General features: G+C 41.0%; 1 protein-coding gene across 1 annotated transcript in view; it reads left to right on the plus strand.

Annotated features, from left to right (window-relative positions):
• LOC109891029 (rap1 GTPase-activating protein 1-like) overlaps positions 1–21,112 on the plus strand; it is a 154,510-nt gene that overhangs the window by 33,386 nt on the left and 100,012 nt on the right. The window contains exon 2 of the mRNA XM_020483289.2: positions 15,997–16,022. The gene's annotated coding sequence lies outside the window, so the exon portion shown is untranslated. The remainder of the gene's footprint in view (positions 1–15,996; positions 16,023–21,112) is intronic.

The following is a 21,112-nucleotide window of genomic DNA, read 5'->3' on the forward strand; positions in this document are numbered from 1 at the left end:
CCAAAACTGTTGTAGATCCATCCTGCCCTCTCTTTTTAAAATCTTTGAAAGCCAAGTTAACAAACAGATCACAGACCATTTCGAATCCCACCATACCTTCTCCACTGTGCAATCTGGTTTCCGAACTGGTCATGGGTGCACCTCATCCATGCTCAAGGTCCTAAACGATATCATAACCGCCATCGATAACAGACAGTACTGTGCATCCGTCTTCCTCGACCTGGCCAACGCTTTCGACTCTGTCAATCACCGCATTCTTATCGGCAGACTCAATAGCCTTGGTTTCTCAAATGACTGACTCGCCTGGTTATTTCAATGATGTCACTCTTGCTGATGATGATTTTCTGATCCACCTCTACTCAGATGACACCATTCTGTATACATCTGGCCCTTCTTTGGACACTGTGTTAACAAACTTCCAAACGAGCTTCAATGCAACACTCTAACTGCTTTCAAATGCTAGTAAAACTAAATGCATGCTCTTCAACCGATTGCTGCCCGCACCCGCCCGCCCGACTAGCATCACTACTCTGGACGGTTCTGACTTAGAATATGTGGACAACTACAAATACCTAGGTGTCTGGTTAGACTCTAAACTCTCCTTCCAAACTCACATTAAGCATCTCCAATCCAAAATGAAATCTAGAATCGGCTTCCTATTTCGCAACAAAGCCTCCTTCACTCATGCTGCCAAACATACCCTCGTAAAATGTACTATTCTACCGATCCTTGACTGTGGCGATGTCATTTACAACATAGCCTCCAACACTCTACTCAGCAAACTGGATGTAGTCTATCACAGTGCCATCCGTTTTGTCACCAAAGCCCCATATACTATCCACCACTGCGACCTGTATGCACTCGTTGGCTGCCCCTCGCGTCATATTCGTCGGCAAATACAGCACTGTTGTCCTGATTAAATAAGTAATAAACTGGTCTTCTTTAGTCTAGTTTAGTATCTGGAGCATCAGCATTTGTGGGTTCGATTACAGGCCCAAAATGGCCAGAAACAAAGTCTTTCTTCAGAAACCCGTCATTCTATTCTTGTTCTGAGAAATGAAAGCTATTCCATGTGAGAAATTTCTAAGAAACTGAAGATCTCGTACAACGCTGTGTAGTACTCTCTTCACAGAACAGCACAAACTGGCTCTAACCTGAATATAAAGAGGAGTGGGAGGCCCCGGCCCCGGTGGACTAATTAGCAAGAGGACATGTGCGTTACAGCGTCTAGTTTGAGAAACACCAGTCTCAATGTCAACAGTGATGAGGCAACTCCGGGATGCTGGCCTTTTAGGCAGAGTTCCTATGTCCAGTGTCTGTGTTCTTTTGCCCATCTTAATCTTTTATTTTTATTGGCCAGTCTGAGATATGGATTTTTCTTTGCAACTCTGCCTAGAAGGCCAGCATCCCGGATATTCCATGAAAAATCTGCCGTTTCCAGCTACAATATTAATTTACAACATTAACAATGTCTACACTGTATTTCTGATCAATTTGATGTTATTTTAATGGACAATTTAATGATATTTCTTAGTGAACTCAAACTTTTGCGTGGTAGTGTAGGTATTACAGACTCAGTCAGGGAGACTCGGCCCCTCAATGTGAGCAAGACAAAGGAGCTGATCGTGGACTATAGGAAAAGCTTGGCTGAAAAGGCCCCGTTAACATTGATGGGGCTGTAGTGGAGCGGGTCGAGAGGCAAAATAGGCTTTTAGCTCATCTAGTAAGCTCGCGTCACTGGGCAGCTCACTGATGGTTTTCCTTTGTAGTTCATAACAGTTTTCAAGCCTTGCCACATCCGACGAACGTCAGAGCCAGTGTAGTAGGATTCAATCGTAATCCTGTATTGACGCTTTGCCTGTTTGATAGTTTTTCTGAGGGAGTAATGGGATTTATTTTAAGCGTCCGGATTAGAGTCCTGCTCCTTGAAAGCGGAAGCTCTAGCCTTTAACTCGATGTGGATGTTGCCTGTAATCCATGGCTTCTGGTTGGGATATGTACGTACAGTCGCTGTGGGGACAACATCGTCGATGCACTTATTGATGAAGCCAATGACTGAGGTGGTGTACACCTCAATGTCATTGGATGAGTCCTGGAACATATTCCTGTCTGTGCTAGCAAAACAGTCCTGTAGCATAGCATCCTCGTCATCTGATCACTTCCGTATTGAGCGAGTCACTGGAACTTCTTGCTATAGTTTTTGCTTGTAAGCAGGATTCAGGAGAAAAGAATTATGGTCAGATTTGCCAAATGGAGGGTGAGGGAGAGCTTTGTATGCGTCTCTGTGTGTAGGTAGGTGGTCTAGATTTTTTTCTCCCCCTGGTTGCACATATGACATGCTGGTACAAAAGAGGTAAAACGGATTTAAGTTTCCCTGCATTGAAGTCTTGTTTGCTTATGGCCTTATACAGCTGGTTGTGTGCAGTCTTAGCATCGGTTTGTGGTGGTACTGTAAGTAGACAGCTACGAATAATAGATGATAACTCTATTGGTAGATGGTGTGGTCTTCAGCTTATCATATGGTACTCTACCTCAGGCAAGCAATGAGTCGAGAAGCAAGTACAGGGGGTGAATTTAATAATTTATTAAACATGGAATAATACACAACAAGAGTAGCTTCTGGACATGAAAAACATAACTAATACTGCCTGGGGAATGAACCAAAGGGAGTGACAGATATAGGGGAGGTAATCATAGAAGTGATGGAGGCCATGGGAGTCTCATGAGGCACAGGTGCGCGAAACGATGGTGGCAGGTGTGTGTAATGATAAGTAAACTAGCGACGTCGAGTGCCGGAGAGGGGGAGCGGGAGTAGACGTGACAGCATACAATCTGTTATTGACAAATAGACATACATCCTCGCCCTTTGTCTTACCAGACGTAACTTCTCTGTCCAGAAGTTATCTTCGGTCATAAGAGACAGTAGCAGCAACATTATGTACAAATTAAGTTACAAAATAAGTTAAAAACAATGCGAGCAAATGAACAAAATAGCACATTTGGAGAGGCGGTAAAACAGCAGCCATCCACTCCGGTGCCATTCTAGTGTTCGCCATTCTTGAGATTGTGTAAACATTTTGTATGCTCTATTTATGAAACATTTAGATAGTTCTACCCATTCACTTTTAAGTTTCTAATTTAATAATTGAATATTAAAGATTGTTTGCATGGCCTACATCAGTTCAATTATTTCGTTCAGTTTTTTTCTGTGAGCTCAATGTGCACATTGCACTGTATATTCTCAAGAGGTAAATCAGATCACAGCCGAACTGTGCAATGTAGTAGGGAGTTGTAGTTTCCAACAGGCCAATGTTCTACCATAATCCATTGCGCGGTTACTTGTCCGGTCTGTGTTTCTTTTATGCCTGCTACGTAAGAGACAGATGAATGTGTGGTCAAGAAGGGATACATAGAGAGCAGTTTCTTCGCGAGGTATCGCTACCTGAAAATACAAGTGATTGATATCTGGTATTCAGCAGTCATAAAAGTATGCCTTATTTACTACTAAAATAGTGATTTTGTCTGACAGCATAGGCAGCAGCTCTAGAGAGATGAGATGATGATTTGGAATTAAATAACAAATTCGTCAAATAAAACAATTGTATTATACACAACAAATGTTTTGTTAAAGTAATGTGAATTAACTGAAGGTTAATACGTGATAAGCGGTCACGGGCAGTCACTACCATCATGGGACTTTTATTCATTGTTTTATTCTGTGTTTTTACAGTATCCAAATTGATTTAAAAAAAATAATAATCGAAACCATAATAGTAAATCTTGATACATTTCTTTATAACTGACCTCAAACTGACCGCACTAATCACTCAGCACTATTGCATGTGTCTGAGAAGCCAAAACCAGATCATTTTTAATAATGTTTAAAACACTAATGTCATGTATGACTACATGTGTAATGTCGAGCCCTATGATGTATTTACCATAGTTAGGAGAACACTGGTCACAGAACTTCATCACAGTCTCTGTGGAGCAAGCTGAATGTGAGATAACAGTAACATCCTCCTCCTCCTCTCTGTTCTGCTTGAAGAGGTGTCTCTGTGTGCTGCAGATGGAGGATCACAGCTATCGTCATCAGGTGGATGTGTGTGGGTTCTGTTGTCCGAGGGGTTCTGTGTAGGTGCTATAGCCCGAGACGTTTTATAGTCAACATTATTTTGGTGAAACGTGTCATGGTATTATACAAAGACACCTGGTGGTGAACATGCTGCCTAGCTACTGCACTCTTGAGATGTGGAGCTTGAGCATTTTTCCCAGTTTCTCTTCGTTATTCTCTGCATTTTCTGAACTTCAGCTAAAATGAGGGTCAGTTTGCTGTGGCCTCCCTTTTGGCATACAACAACAGCCTTGGTAACAGGCAAATAGATTCAAGAAGAAGAAGGCTTTCTTTACCACATTATAAGGGTATTAGGTATTATCTCTGTATTCTCTGGCAATGTATTTCTGGGTTGCTGATGTATTGATTTCCAAAAGAAAAGCCCTTGTCAACCTTTATAAACCCTGTATTTTACTGCCGTTTCTCCTGTCTCTCACTTGGAGATAAATCCAATACGTCCATGCTATTTTACCATCCTGAGGAAGTGGGCTAGTTATACAGTCTTTGGCTGTGCAGCTGACACAACTATGTGCAGAGGTGCAGATACATTGGCAGACAAATTATTGTTACGAACACATTTTCTCAAACTACAGTGGCAAGAAAAAGTTTGTGAACCCTTTGGAATTACCTGGATTTCTGCATAAATTGGTCATCAAATTTGATCTGATCTTCATCAAAGTCACAACAATAGACAAACATTGTGTGCTTAAACTAATAACACACAAATTATTGTATTTTCTTGTCTATATTGAATGCATAATTTAAACATTCACAGTGTTGGTTGGAAAAAGTATGTGAACCCCTTAGCTAATGACTTCTCCAAAAGCTAATTGGAGTCATGTGTCAGCTAACCTGGAGTCCAATCAATGAGACAAGATTGGAGATGTTGGTTAGAGCTGCCTTGCCTTATAACAACACTCACAAAATTTGAGTTCGCTATTCACAAGAAGCATTGCCTGATGTGAACCATGACTCAAACAAAAGAGATCTCAGAAGACTTACAATTAAGAATTGTTGACTTGCATAAAGCTGGAAAGGGTTACAGAAGTGTCTCTAAAAGCCTTGATGTTCATAAGTCCACAGTAAGACAAATTGTCTATAAATAAAGTTCAGTACTGTTGCTACTCTCCCTAGGAGTGTCCGTCCTGCAAAGATGACTGCAAGAGCACAGCATGCTCAATGAGGTTAAGAAGAATCCTAGAGTGTCAGCTAAAGACTTACAGAAATCATTGGAACATGCTAACATCCCTATTGACAAGTGTACGATACGTAAAACACTAAACAAGAATGGTGTTCATGGGAGGACACCCCGTAAGAAGCCACTGCTGTCCAAAGAAAAATGTTGCTGCACGTCTGAAGTTTGCTAAAGTGGACCTGGATGTTCCACAGCGCTACTGGCTAAATAGTCTGTGGACAGATGAAAGTACAGTTGAGTTGTTTGGAAGGAAGGAATACACAATACTGTGTGGACAAAAACGGCCCAGCACACCAACATCATAACCTCATCCCAACTGTAAAGTACGGTAGAGGGAGCATCATGGTTTGGAGCTGCTTTGCTGCCTCAGGGCCTGGACAGCTTGCTATCGTTGACAGAAAAATGTATTCCCAAGTTTATCAAGATATTTTGCTGGAGAATGTAAGGCTATCTGTCCGCCAATTGAAGCTCAACAGAAGTTGGGTGATGTAAGAGGACAACGACCCAAAACACAGAAGTAAATCAACAACAGAAGAAAATACGCCTTCTGGAGTGGCCCAGTCAGAGTCCTGACCTCAACCCGATTTGAGATGCTGTGGCATAACCTCAAGAGAGCAGTTCACACCAGGCATCCCAATAATATTGCTGACCTGAAACAGTTTTGTAAAGAGGACTGGTCCATAATTCCTCATGACCTTTGTGCAGGTCTGATCCGCAACTACAGAAAATGTTTGGTTGAGATTATAGCTGCCAAAGGAGGGTCAACCAGTTATTAAATCCAAGGGTTCACATACTTTTCCCACCCTGTACTGTCAATGTTTACACGGTGTGTTCAATAAAGACAAGAAAACATATTGTTTGTGTTATTAGTTTAAGCAGACTGTGTTTGTCTATTGTTGTGACCTAGATGAAAATCAGATCAAATTTGATGACCAATTTATGCAGAAATCCATATTTCCAAAGGGTTCACATACTTTTTCTTGCCACTGTACATCATGGAAAATCATATTGTCTGCTGCTGCCATCATTTGGCTGGATATGATTAAACATCATGATGGAAGATAAGCAGAGAATGTTAGTCTGCTTAAAGTGGAAGTGACAGCATTTGAACTACTTTGAAGATATGAAACAAACATATCAGTGAAAAATGTACAATTTCCAGTTTATGCTACCACACCAACTTTATAAGAGGTTGAAATATTTATATGACGTAGACTAAGGCATTGTTGGCAGAATAGATGGATGCAGTAAATCACTTTGCTTGCTAGCTATGCTGGACTTGAATGTCTGTTAACTACAGTTGGCATATCTCCTAGTTGTCAATCAAATTTATTTGGCATCAATCAAATGGGTGGGCAGGCAGGCAAGTTCCTATTCAGTTGTCAAAACGTGGGTTGGGACAAGAATGCATTGGCAGGCAAGCTGCAGAACGGCGAGCAGGCTACTATTCCCCGTTGTTTATCTATGTAATTCTGACGGCCAGCTCTGGCTATCATTAGTTGTTGATCTTGTTGATGTGCATAGGCAACTGAGGAAGAGAGCCTACTGAAAGGGAAATGGGGATACCTAGTCAGTTGTCCAACTGAAATGTGTCTTCCGCATTTAACCCAGCCCCTCTGAATCAGAGAGTTGTGGGGGACTGCCTTAATTGACATCCAGCTTTTCATGGTTGTTTGATCAATAGGACTGTAACGTTCCCAAATGTAAGAGGCATACCGTGGTATTTACATATTTACAGAATCCATTAAGGTGTATTTTGGCGAATACATTCTAATGATCTAAAGTCCTGCTGCTTTTACAGCCTGGTCTCATAAACTAGATGTAACATGGTAAATGTATATCCAGGACACTCAAATTAGAATTATATTTTACATTTGGTATGATTAGATTTTATTTGAACTTTATTTAACTAGACAAATTGGTTAAGAACAAATTCTTATTTACAATGATGGTGTAGGAACAGTGGGTTAACTGCCTTTTTCAGGGGCAGAACAACATATTTTTATCTTGTCAGCTTGGGGATTCGATCTAGCAACCTTTCAGTTACTGGCCCAGCACGCTAACCACTAGGCTACCAGCCATCCCAATTTTGGGGTTAGACAGATGCTTAAGGCAAAAACAATTGTAGTGTGTTTGGTCAGGGTGGATGGCTGGGCGTATAATGCGAACGTCTAGCAACTCAAAGGTTGTGAGTTCAAATCTCATCATGGACAACTTTAGCATTTTAGCTAATTAGCACTTTTCTACTTAGCATGTCAGCTAACCCTTCCCCTGAACCTTTTACCTAACCCTAACATTAACCCTTTTAGCTAACCCTTCCCTTAACGTTAACCCCTTTAACCTTACTCCTAAACTTAACCCTAACCTTAACCCAGACGCCAGCTAGCCAATGTTAGCCACCTAGCTAGAATTCGTAACATCATAGGTATATCAAATTCTTAACATATTGTAAGTTTCACAAATTTCTAACATATTGTAGGTTTGCAAATGTTTAACATATAGTAAGAATTGTAATTCATGATTGTCATTCACAAATTAATACATAGCATACTAAATGAAGTGTCTCGAGTTTACGTACATAATAATACGAAATGCTCTGGTACCAGGTTACCTGTACCAGAGCACAACCTAGTTCAAAGTGAATGTTGGCAGGCCCATGTGGCAAATGCCTTATTTGCATATAGGCCTACTGAAGCTCTGATTGGCTATGGTCCGGTCCTGGACAAGACATGTTTTTATTAGGTTTTATTTATAGCAGTATTTATTATTTATCCAAACACAAGGCCGCTTTTCCACTCTATATTGTTGTAGAACTTTCACAAATGCCTTACTCTACATCGCTCCCAAACATTCTATGAATATATGAAAACTTGAAAATGACCATATCTAAGTATACACGTGTCCCCCAAAAATAAAAATAAATAAGTCTTCATATTCGTCCTGGGGGTGTTTCGGACCAGATTTTTATTAAGCTTTCATGTTGCTAAAAGTACTGTACCAGTCAAAAGTTTGGACACACCTACTCAAGCAAGTCTCTTCTTCTTATTGGTGTCCTTTACTAGTGGTTTCTTTGCAGCAATTCGACCATGAAGGCCTGATTCACGCTGTCTCCTCTGAACAGTTGTTGATAAGTGTCTATTACTTGAACTCTATGAAGCATTTATTGGGGCTGGTAACTCTAATGATCTCATCCTCTGCAGCAGAGGTAACTCTGGGTCTTCCTTTCCTGTGACGGTCCTTATGAGAGCCAGTTTCATCATAGAGCTTGATGGTTTTTGCAAAAGCACTTGAGGAAACGTTCAAAGTTCTTGAAATGTTCCGTATTGACTGACCTTCATGTCTTAAAGAAATGATGGACTGTCTTATCTATTTTCTTATTTGAGCTATTATTGGCATAATATGAACTTGGTCTTTCACCAAATAGGGCTGTCCTCTGTATACCACCCCTACCTTATCACAACACAACTGATTGGCTCAAACGCATTAAGAAGGAAATAAATTCCACAAATTAACTTTTAACAAGGCACACCTGTTAATTGAAATGCATTCCAGGTGACTACCTCATGAAGCTGGTTGAGAGAATGCCAAGAGTGTGCAAAAGGGTGGCTACTTCGAAGAATCTACGTGATTCCATAGGTGTTATTTTATAGTTTTGATGTCTTCACTATTATTCTACATTGTAGAAAATTGTAAAAATAAAGAAAAACCCTTGAATGAGTAGTACCGTGGTACCGTTGGACTGGTACCGTGTCTAAGAAGCCTCTCATCGTAATCAAGGTTGCAGAGATATCACCGTATCACTGCATTGATAGTATATCATCTACATTCAAATCAAATCAAATCAAATCAAATTTATTTATATAGCCCTTCGTACATCAGCTGATATCTCAAAGTGCTGTACAGAAACCCAGCCTAAAACCCCAAACAGCAAGCAATGCAGGTGGAGAAGCACAGTGGCTAGGAAAAACTCCCTAGAAAGGCCAATACCTAGGAAGAAACCTAGAGAGGAACCAGGCTATGTGGGGTGGCCAGTCCTCTTCTGGCTGTGCCGGGTGGAGATTATAACAGAACATGGTCAAGATGTTCAATGTTCATAAATGACCAGCATGGTCGAATAATAATAAGGCAGAACAGTTGAAACTAGAGCAGCAGCACAGTCAGGTGGAAGTTGAAACTGGAGCAGCAGCATGGCCAGGTAGACTGGGGACAGCAAGGAGTCATCATGTCAGGTAGTCCTGGGGCATGGTCCTAGGGCTCAGGTCAGTTGAAACTGGAACAGCAGCATGGCCAGGTGGACTGGGGACAGCAAGGAGTCATCATGTCAGGTAGTCCTGGGGCATGGTCCTAGGGCTCAGGTCCTCCGAGAGAGAGAAAGAAAGAGAGAAGGAGAGAATTAGAGAACGCACACTTAGATTCACACAGGACACCGAATAGGACAGGAGAAGTACTCCAGATATAACAAACTGACCCCAGCCCCCCGACACATAAACTACTGCAGCATAAATACTGGAGGCTGAGACAGGAGGGGTCAGGAGACACTGTGGCCCCATCCGAGGACACCCCCGGACAGGGCCAAACAGGAAGGATATAACCCCACCCACATTCATGTTGCGTCATTATACCTTAAAAAATATTGATTTGTGAAAGGTCAGTGGTACTTTTTCTATTACTTCTGTATCAGTATTTCTCTATATTTTTACAATACAATTTGCCCCATGGCTATTGACATTCTAGTTCCACCTGGAAAGCAGGATATGTAGGAGGTATTCATTTAAAAACTATGATATTGTAACGATCGTCGTATGAAGGAGTGGACCAAAATGCAGCGTGGTAAGTGTTCATGATAAATGTAATACTCAAAACACTCGAACCAAATAACAAAGAGGGACTACCCACAAAACCCTAACGAAAAAGGACAACTTATATATGATCCCCAATTAAAGACAACGATAGACAGCTGCCTCTGATTGGGAACCACACCAACATAGAAATAAAGAAACTAGAATGCCTAACCAAAATAGAGAATAAAAACCTCTCTATGGCCAGGGCGTGACAGATATAAATAAATATGTTTGAGTATTGTTGTCCTTGGTCTCTCCCTCCAGCTCCTCATTACCAATGAGTTAATGAGTGTAGCCTGCCCAGGCCTCCATCTTGATAACAAACGAACTAATTACTTACTGTATTTCCCACTAATTAGACATAGTGGCTGACAGATTACAGGATAACTGGTGATACTGGTACAGTCATAATGATAATTGTCTTACTTAGTACTTTGTTTATTACTTGTTCAACACTTGACTGTCTGAGCTAAATACAGCATCGTCAGATTCAATAAACTCATCTCTGCAGCAAATATTTACTTTGAGAAAAACACACTGCAGTTTTTATCAACACTATATAGCCATCTTAAATAAGCATGCCCCATTCAAGAAATTTAGAACCAGGAACAGATATAGCCCTTGGTTCTCCCCAGACCTGACTGCCCTTAACCAACACAAAAACATCCTATGGCGTTCTGCATTAGCATCGAACAGCCCCCGTGATATGCAGCTGTTCAGGGAAGCTAGAAACCATTATACACAGGCAATTAGAAAAGCCAAGGCTAGCTTTTTCAACCAGAAATTTGCTTCCTGCAACACTAACTCAAAAAAGTTCTGGGACACTGTAAAATCCATGGAGAATAAGAACACCTCCTCCCAGCTGCCCACTGCACTGAAGATAGGAAACACTGTCACCACTGATAAATCCACGATAATTGAGAATTTCAATAAGCATTTTTCTACGGCTGGCCATGCTTTCCACCTGGCTACTCCTACCCCGGTCAACAGCACTGCACCCCCCACTGCAACTCGCCCAAGCCTTCCCCATTTCTCCTTCTCCCAAGTCCAGTCAGCTGATGTTCTGAAAGAGCTGCAAAATCTGGACCCCTACAAATCAGCCGGGCTAGACAATCTGGACCCTTTCTTTCTAAAATTATCTGCCGAAATTGTTGCCACCCCTATTACTAGCCTGTTCAATCTCTCTTTCGTGTCGTCTGAGATTCCCAAAGATTGGAAAGCAGCTGCGATCATCCCCCTCTTCAAAGGGGGGGACACTCTTGACCCAAACTGCTACAGACCTATATCTATCCTACCCTGCCTTTGTAAGGTCTTCGAAAGCCAAGTCAACAAACAGATTACCGACCATTTCGAATCTCACCATACCTTCTCTGCTTTGCAATCTGGTTTCAGAGCTGATCATGGGTGCACCTCAGCCACACTCAAGGTCCTAAACGATATCTTAAAAGCCATCGATAAGAAACATTACTGTGCAGCCGTATTCATTGATCTGGCCAAGGATTTCGACTCTGTCAATCATCACATCCTCATCAGCAGACCTGACAGCCTTGGTTTCTCAAATGATTGCCTTGCCTGGTTCACCAACTACTTCTCTGATAGAGTTCAGTGTGTCAAATCTGATGGTCTGCTTTCCGGACCTCCGGCAGTCTCTATGGGGGTGCCACAGGGTTCAATTCTTGGACCGACTCTCTTCTCTGTATACATCAATGATGTCGCTCTTGCTGCTGGTGAGTCTCTGATCCACCTCTACGCAGACGACACCATTCTGTATACTTCTGGCCCTTCTTTGGACCCTCCAGGCAAGCTTCAATGCCATACAACTCTCCTTCCTCGGCCTCCAATTGCTCTTAAATACAAGTAAAACTAAATGCATGCTCTTCCACCGATCACTGCCTGCACCTGCCCGCCTGTCCAACATCACTACTCTGGACGGCTCTGACTTAGAATATGTGGACAACTACAAATACCTAGGTGTCTGGTTAGACTGTAAACTCTCCTTCCAGACCCACATCAAACATCTCCAATCCAAAGTTAAATCTAGAATTGGCTTCCTATTTCGCAACAAAGCATCCTTCACTCATGCTGCCAAACATACCCTTGTAAAACTGACCATCCTACCAATCCTCAACTTCGGCGATGTCATTACAAAATAGCCTCCAATACCCTACTCAACTAATTGGATGCAGTCTATCACAGTGCAATCCGTTTTGTCACCAAAGCCCCATATATTACCCACCATTGCGACCTGTACGCTCTCGTTGGCTGGCCCTCGCTTCATACTCGTCGCCAAACCCACTGGCTCCATGTCATCTACAAGACCCTGCTAGGTAAAGTCCCCCCTTATCTCAGCTCGCTGGTCACGATAGCATCACCCACCTGTAGCACGTGCTCCAGCAGGTATATCTCTCTGGTCACCCCCAAAACCATTTCTTTCTTTGCTGCCAATGACTGGAACGAACTACAAAAATCTCTGAAACTGGAAACACTTATCTCCCTTTGTCAATATTGCGACCTGTATGCTCTAGCCGGCTGGCCCTCACTACATATTCGTTGCCAGACCCACTGGCTCCAGGTCATCTACAAGTCCACATGCTAGGTAAAGCTCCGCCTTATCTCAGTTCACTGATCACGATGCCACACCCACCCGTAGCACGCGCTCCAGCAGGTGTATCTCACTGATCATCCCTAAAGCCAACACCTCATTTGGCCGCCTTTCGTTCCAGTTCTCTGCTGCCTGTGACTGGAACGAATTGCAAAAATCGCTGATGTTGGAGACTTTTATCTCCCTCACCAACTTCAAACATCTGCTATCTGAGCAGCTAACCGATCGCTGCAGCTGTACATAGTCTATCGATAAATAGCCCACCCAATTTACCTGCCTCATCCCCATACTGTTTATATTTATTTACTTTTCTCCTCTTTTGCACACCAGTATCTCTACCTGTACATGACCATCTGATCATTTATCACTCCAGTGTTAATCTGCAAAATTGTAATTATTCACCTACCTCCTCATGCCTTTTGCACACAATGTATATAGACAAGAGACAATTTTTTTCTACTGTGTTATTGACTTGTTAATTGTTTACTCCATGTGTAACTCTGTGTTGTTGTCTGTTCACACTGCTATGCTTTATCTTGGCCAGTTCGCAGTTGTAAATGAGAACTTGTTCTCAACTAGCCTACCTGGTTAAATAAAGGTGAAATTAAACATTTAAAAAATTTAAAAAATCAACCAGGTTGTCACCGAAATGCTTAAGCCATATCTGTCACGCATTCCCCCGGTACTGCTGCTCATTCCGTTCAACAGCTCCGGAGGTCTACGTCACCGGCCTTCTAGGTGTCACTGAACTAGATCATTACCACCAACCCCGGACTGTCTTGTCTCATTATGCACACCTGGTTCCCATTCCCCCTAGTATGTGTATATATGTGCCCTCTGTTCCCCATTGTCCTTGTGGATTATTGTTCCATGTCCATTGGCCTTGTGAGTATCTGTGCTCTGTTTTATCGGCTTTCTTGTTACCCTGTTAGTGTGCACTTGTTATTACGTGGCTCGTCCCATGTATTGTTATTATGTGTCTCTTCCCATGTATTTTTTAGGCTTACACCTCACTCTTTGCTTCGGTTACAGCCCTGTATTATATACATATACCTGTTTTGGGCTTCATCCCTGTCATGTTCATGACGTACTCAATTTTGGGTAGAGAAATAAAAAAACGTATTTTGTATTTCTCCACCTGTCTCCTATCATTATACAATGTTACAATATCAATGCAGTTAAACAGGTTCATGTAAAATAATGAATTATGTTGGCTTACACTTCTGGCACTTCCAAGGTCGTTTCATGATGATTATTATGGTCGTGTCATTCATGTTATACAGTGCATTCGAAAGTATTCAGACCCCTTCCCTTTTTCCACAGGATCTTGCAGCCTTATTCTAAAATTGATTAAATATATGTTATTCCTCATCAATCTACACACAATACCCCATAATGACAAAGCGAAAACAGGTAAACAAACAGAAATACCTTATTTACATAGTTATTCAGACCCTTTGCTATGAGACTTGAAATTGAGCTCATGTGCATCCTGTTTGCATTAATCATCCTTGAGATGTTTCTACAACTTCAAATCTAATTTTATTGGTCACATACATGTAATTAGCAGATGTTATTGCAGGTGTAGCGAAATGCTTGTGCTTCTAGCTCTGACAGTGCAGTAATATCTAACAAGTAATATCTAGCAAATTACACAACACATACCCAATACACACACATCTAAGTAGGAATGAATTAAGACTATAAACATATGGACGAGCGATGTCAGAGCAGAACGGACTAAGATATAGTATAGAAAAACATTATATACTGTATTTGCACAAATTGAGTGTGATATTGTGTTGCTTATATATATATATATGTAGATTTTTAGCATGCTATATGAATTATGTTGAAATTTGTGTGCATACTATGTGTGTGACTATTTACACTGAGTGTACAAAACATAAAGAATACCTTCCTAATATTGAGTTGCACCCCCTTTTGCCATCAGAACAGTCTCAATTTGTCAGGGCATGGACTCTACAAGGTGTCGAAAGAGTTCCATGGTGTTGGATTCGTCATTTTGAACATTGAGATATGAAATAAATAATAGGAAAGAAGCATAGAATCCAAGGCGAAAGAAACTGGGCCTCTGTAGAAAGACAGATAGCTGTGGAATGTGTTGGAATGTGTTGGGGGACGGGAGCAGAGCACCGTGTTGATACAGGAGAGACAGATGGACATCTGTGGATTAGATGAAGGAGGGGTTGAGGTCAGCAGGTGAGGACAGATTCCCTTAAGAGAGTAATAAGGGTTTGGTATCCTGTTGCCCTCTTTCTGTTGAACCATAAGATGTAAGGATTGGAGAGAAGGCGTGTCTTAAGTAGGATGTATATAACTGTGACGGAGAGAAATGTTTTGGTGTCTGAATACAGCTGTACAGAACCTTTGGGAAGAATTAAATTTGGTTAAAGCTTCTCTGGTGTCCGTGAGTTATTTACTCTGAAAAATAAGAGCCTAACAACAGGGATGCTGGCCCATGTTGACTCAATGCTTTCCACAGTTGTGTCACGTTGCCTGGATGTCCTTAGGGTGGTGGACCATTCTTGATACACACAGGAAACGTTTGTGAGAAAACCCAGCAGTGTTGAAGCACCTGGCACCTAGTACCATTCACTGTTCAAAGGCACTTCAATTTTTCATCTTGCCCATTCACCCTCTGAATGGCGCAAATACACAATCCATGTCTCAACTGTCTCAAGGCTTAAAAATCCTTCTTTAATCTGTCTCCTTCCCTTCCCCTTGATTGAAGTAGATTTAACAAGTGCCATTAATAAGTGATCATAGCTGTCACCTGGATTAACCTGGTCAGTCTATGTCATGGAAAGAGCAGGTGTCCCTTATATTTTCTACATTCAGTGTATGTTGCCATACATCTCAATTCACCCAGCCCCCAAAGTAAGTATTTTCCTGGTGGCTTTGTTCTGGCATTAACCTGTGATGTTAACCGCCCATGTGCGTTTCCATCAGCCCACACAATGGAACTGCCTGCACATTTCCACAGCTCCACTTTAGGAATAATTGATATTCATGATGCATACTCATGCAGCTGAAAGTTTAATTCAGTTTACTTATGCAGAAAGATGGCATTCACAGCACTACGCAGTTTAGTATGCCAGTGACTATGACAAGTTTCAAGTAAAAAAATATATATTTTGTTTCAAATCCTGAAATGGGTAGGGTGTTAATTAGGATGTTTACATTTTCTTTGTAATTTTAAAGATCCTTTCCTCTTTTTCAGGAGGAGAATACACAGACATAGAACAGGTAAGACAATGGACATGTGTATCACACTGAGAGCTAAATGAAATCAAGCTGTTTGCTGAACCTGTAGTGTGTTTGTTGGTGAACTGACGGACACAACATTGCCAGTCATCATTGTCTGTCAGCCAGAACAAGCAGAGCACTTGCAGCACTATTCCCTGCTGTTGATGCGAGCAGCAGCAGCAGAAGCAGCAGTGAGAATGGCTCCAGGTTATGAATGTGGCATTTGAAATGGGACTGGCCAGTCTGGTGACTCCATGGGCTCAGATTATTGCCCCAGCATGGAGGCAGCAGCAGGAGGAGTATGCATGGCTTCAGCCCTTTCTGTCTGTTACGTGCCTCAGTACTGAATCGATTCGGAGAGGGATGGATGGTTGTGTTTTGATGTTAGTGTTTCAGCTGCCCGGAGGCAGCATGCGTTCTGCGCTCTGCCTGTTTTATGTTTTAAAGCACGCTAATGCCTCCTGTATTTTCAACTGACATGAGTACTCTGACCTGCCGTGCCTCTCTTCTCAGGAGTTTTATAGATACAGTTGAAGTTGGAAGTTTACATACACCTTAGCCAAATACATTTAAACTCAGTTTTTCACAATTCCTGACATTTAATCCTAGTAAAAATTCCCTGTCTTAGGTCAGTTAGGATCACCACTTTATTTTCAGAATGTGAAATGTCAGAATAATAGTAGAGAGAATAATTTATTTCAGCTTTTATTTCTTTCATCACATTTCCAGTGGGTCAGAAGTTTACATACACTCAATTAGTATTTGGTAGCATTGCCTTCAAATTGTTTATCTTGGGTCAAACGTTTCGGGTAGCTTTCCACAAGCATCCTACAATAAGTTGGGTGAATTTCTGCCCATTCCCCCTGAACGAGCTGGTGTAACTGAGTCAGATTTGTAGTCCTCCTTGCTCACACACGCATTTTCAGTTCTTCCCACAAATCATTCATATATCTTTATGTACATATTATTTATCTCTTTACACTTGTGTGTATAAGGTAGTAGTTTTGGAATTGTTAGGTTAGATTAGTCGTTGGTTATTACTGCATTGTTGGAACTAGAAGCACAAGCATTTCGCTACATTCGCATTAACATCTGCTAACCATATGTATGTTACAAATATATTTGATTTGATTTGATTTGATTGAAGTCAGGGCTTTGTGATGGCCACTCCAATACCTTGACTTTATTGTTCTTAAGCCATTTTACCACAACTTTGGAAGTATGCTTGGGGTCATTGTCCATTTGGAAGACCCATTTGCGACTAAGCTTTAACTTCCTGACTGATGTCTTGAGATGTTGCTTCAATATATGAAGTGCACCAGTCCCTCCTGCAGCAAAGCACCCCCACAATATGATGCTGCCACCCCCGGGCTTCACGGTTGGGATGGTGTTCTTCGGCTTGCAAGCCTTCCCCTTTTTCCTCCAAACATAACGATGGTCATTATGGCCAAACTGTTCTATTTTTATTTCATCAGACCAGAGGACATTTCTCCAAAAAGTATGATCTTTGTCCCCATGTGCAGTTGCAAACCGTAGTCTGGCATTTGAACCCGAAATGTTTGAATGTGGTTCCTTCAGGCGTTTGGAAATTGCTCCCCAGGATGAACCAGACTTGTGGAGATCTACAAAAACAATTCTGAGGTCTTGGCTGATTTATTTGGATTTTCCCATGATGTCAAGCAAAGAGGCACTGAATTTGAAGGTAGGCTTTGAACTACATCCACAGGTACACCTCTAATTGAGTTAAATGATGTCAATTAGCCTATCAGAAGCTTCTAAAGCCTTGACATCCCTTTCTGGAATTTTCCAAGCTGTTTAAAGGCACAGTGTATGTAAACTTCTGACCCACTATAATTGTGATACAGTGAGTTATAAGTGAAGTAATCTGTCTGTAAACAATTGTTGGAAAAATGTATTGTGTTGTTCTTACCGACTTGCCAAAACTGTAGTTTGTTAATCTACTGCCTGTTACTCAGGCCCAGAAGCCAGGATATGCATATAATTGGTAGCATTGGATAGAAAACACTTTTAATTTTGTGGAAATGTTAAATAATGTATTAGACTATAATACAATATATGTGGTAGGCGAAAATCCAAAGAAAAACCAACCAGAATTATTATTTTTTACGTCCCAGACTCTTATATTGGAAAGCTATGCAATTCTAGCTTCCAGATTGCAATTCCTATGGCTTCCAATAAATGTCAACAGTCTATGTTCAAGGTTTCAGGCTTGTTTCTTCCAAAACGAGGAAGAATTTAGAGATTTGGTACAAAGAGTCACAGTGGAAAATCAGTCTGTCTAAAAATCAGTCTGCTCATTTTTGTTTTCTATCGAACATACTTCTTTCCGTATGAAATATTACAGTTTATTTACATTTGAGGGTACCTGAGGATTAACTAGAAACAAAGTTTGACTTGTTTGAACAAAGTTTAGCGGTATCTTTTTGGATTCCTTTGTCTGCATGTTGAACGAGTGGATTACTGAAATCGATGGTGCCAACTAAACAGACTTTTGTGGATATATAGAAGGATTTTTTCTAACAAAATTACCATTCATGTTGTAGCTGAGAACCTTGTGATTGCAAACTGAGGAAGATTTTTAAAAGTAAGTGATTTATTTAATCGCTATTTGTGATTTTATGAAGCCTGTGCTGGTTGAAAAATATGTTTTTGTGGGGCGCCGTCCTCAAACAATCGGATGGGATGCTTTCGCTGTAAAGCCTATTGTAAATCGGACAATGCAGTTAGATTTACAAGAATGTAAGCTTTTAACCTCTAGCGTCGAGCAATCCTGTATCCGGGAGCATAATCATAGCCTCAAGCTCATTACCATAACGCAATGTTTCCTATTCATGAAAATCGCAAATGAAATGAAATAAATATATTGGAACACAAGCTTAGCCTTTTGTTAACAACACTGTCATCTCAGATTTTCAAAATATGCTTTTCAACCAAAGCTACATAAGCATTTGTGTAAGAGTATTGATAGCCTAGCATAGCATTAAGCCTAGCATTCAGCAGGCAACATTTTCACAAAAACAAGAAAAGCATTCAAATAAAATAATTTACCTTTGAAGAACTTCGGATGTTTTCAATGACGAGACTCTTAGTTAGATAGCAAATGTTCATTTTCTCCAAAAATATTATTTGTGTAGACGAAATAGCTCCGTTTTGTTCATCACGTTTGGCGAAGAAAAATACCGGAAAATGCAGTCACTTACAACGCCAAACTTTTTTCCAAATTAGCTCCATAATATCGACAGAAACATGGCAAACGTTGTTTAGAATCAATCCTCAAGGTGTTTTTCACATATCTATTTGATAATCTATCAGTGGTGGCAGTTGGCTTCTCATCAGAAGCAAACGGAAAAATACTGCAGCTGGAGATTACGCAATAATTGCAACGGAGGACACCAAGCGACCACCTGGTAGATGTAGTCTCTTATGGTCAATCTTCCAATGATATGTCTACAAATACGTCACAATGCTGTAGACACCTTGGGGAAAACGTGGAAAACGTAAGCTGACTCCTAGCTCCTTCACAGCCATATAAGGAGTCATTGGAATGGGGCGGTTTAAAAAAATGCGGCACTTCCTGATTGGATTTTTATCTGGGTTTCGCCTGTAACATCAGTTCTGTGGCACTCACAGACAATATCTTTGCAGTTTTGGAAACGTCAGAGTGATTTCTTTCCAAAGCTGTCAATTATATGCATAGTCGAGCATCTTTTCGTGACAAAATATCTTGTTTAAAACGGGAACGTTTTTCATCCAAAAATTAAAAGAGCGCCCCCTATATCGAAGAAGTTAACCAATATAATATACTTGTATGTTCATAAATGTTTAATATTACGATTATTTATTTGAATTGCGCGGCCTCCAATTTCACTGGATGTTGTTAATTAATAGGGATAGGTGTCCCGTCAGCGGGACACCTATCCCTATTATATTTGTTATTGCAGGTGCGGCGAAATGCTTATGTTTCTACCACCAACAGTGCAGTAACACCTAACAATACAAATAATTCACACAAATCCCCCAAAATGTTAATTAAGAAATATCAGAACAAGCAATGTCCGAGTCTGGAATATGTAGTGAGCTGCAAAAAGTATTGGGACTGTGACATATTTGTTCTGTACTCCAACACTTTGGATTTGATACAATGACTATGTGGACAATGAAGTGTGGACTGACAGCTTTAATTTGATGGTATTTTCATCCATTTGTTTCGAAATTACAGAACTTTTTGTATATAGTCCCCCCATTTTAGGAGACCAAAAGTACTGGGGACAAATTAATATGTGTGTTAAAGTTAAGAATTTGGTCCCATATTCATAGCACGTAATGACTACATCAAGCATGTGACTTTACAAATGTGTTGGATGCATTTGCTGTTTGTTTTGGTTGTTTCATATTATTCTATTCCTTATAGAAATGAATGGTAAATATTGTATACACCATGAAGACCAAGGAACTCTCCAAACAGGTCAGGGACAAAGTTGTGGAGAAGTACAGATCAGGGTTGGGTTATAAAAGAATATTGGAAACTTTGAACATCCCACGGAGCATCATTAAATCCATTATTAATAAATGGAAAGAATATGTCACCACAACAAACATTCCAAGAGAGAGCCACCCACTAAAACTCACTGACCAGGCAATGAGGGCATTAATCAGAGAGGCAACAAAGAGCCCAAAGATAACCCTGAAGGAGCTGCAAAGCTCCACAGCGGAGATTGGAGTCTGTCCATACGACCACTTTAAGCCCCACACTCCAAAGAGCTGGGCTTTATGGAAGAGTGGCCAGAAAAAAGCCATTGCTTAAAGAAAAAAATAAGCAAACACATTTGGTGTTCGCCAAAAGGGCGAGACTCCTCAAACATATGGATGAAGGTTTTGGGCCATCAAGGAAAACGCTATGTCTGGCACAAACCCAACACCTCGCATCACCCCGAGAACAGCATCCCAGCATCCATGTTTTTTTCTGCAGGGACTGGGAAACTGGTCAGAATTGAAGGAATGATGGATGACCCTAAATACAGGTAAATTCTTGAGGGGAAACCTGTTTCAGTCTTCCAGAGATTTGAAAC

This window comes from Oncorhynchus kisutch, linkage group LG5, assembly GCF_002021735.2.
Source record: "Oncorhynchus kisutch isolate 150728-3 linkage group LG5, Okis_V2, whole genome shotgun sequence".
Taxonomy (NCBI): domain Eukaryota; kingdom Metazoa; phylum Chordata; class Actinopteri; order Salmoniformes; family Salmonidae; genus Oncorhynchus; species Oncorhynchus kisutch.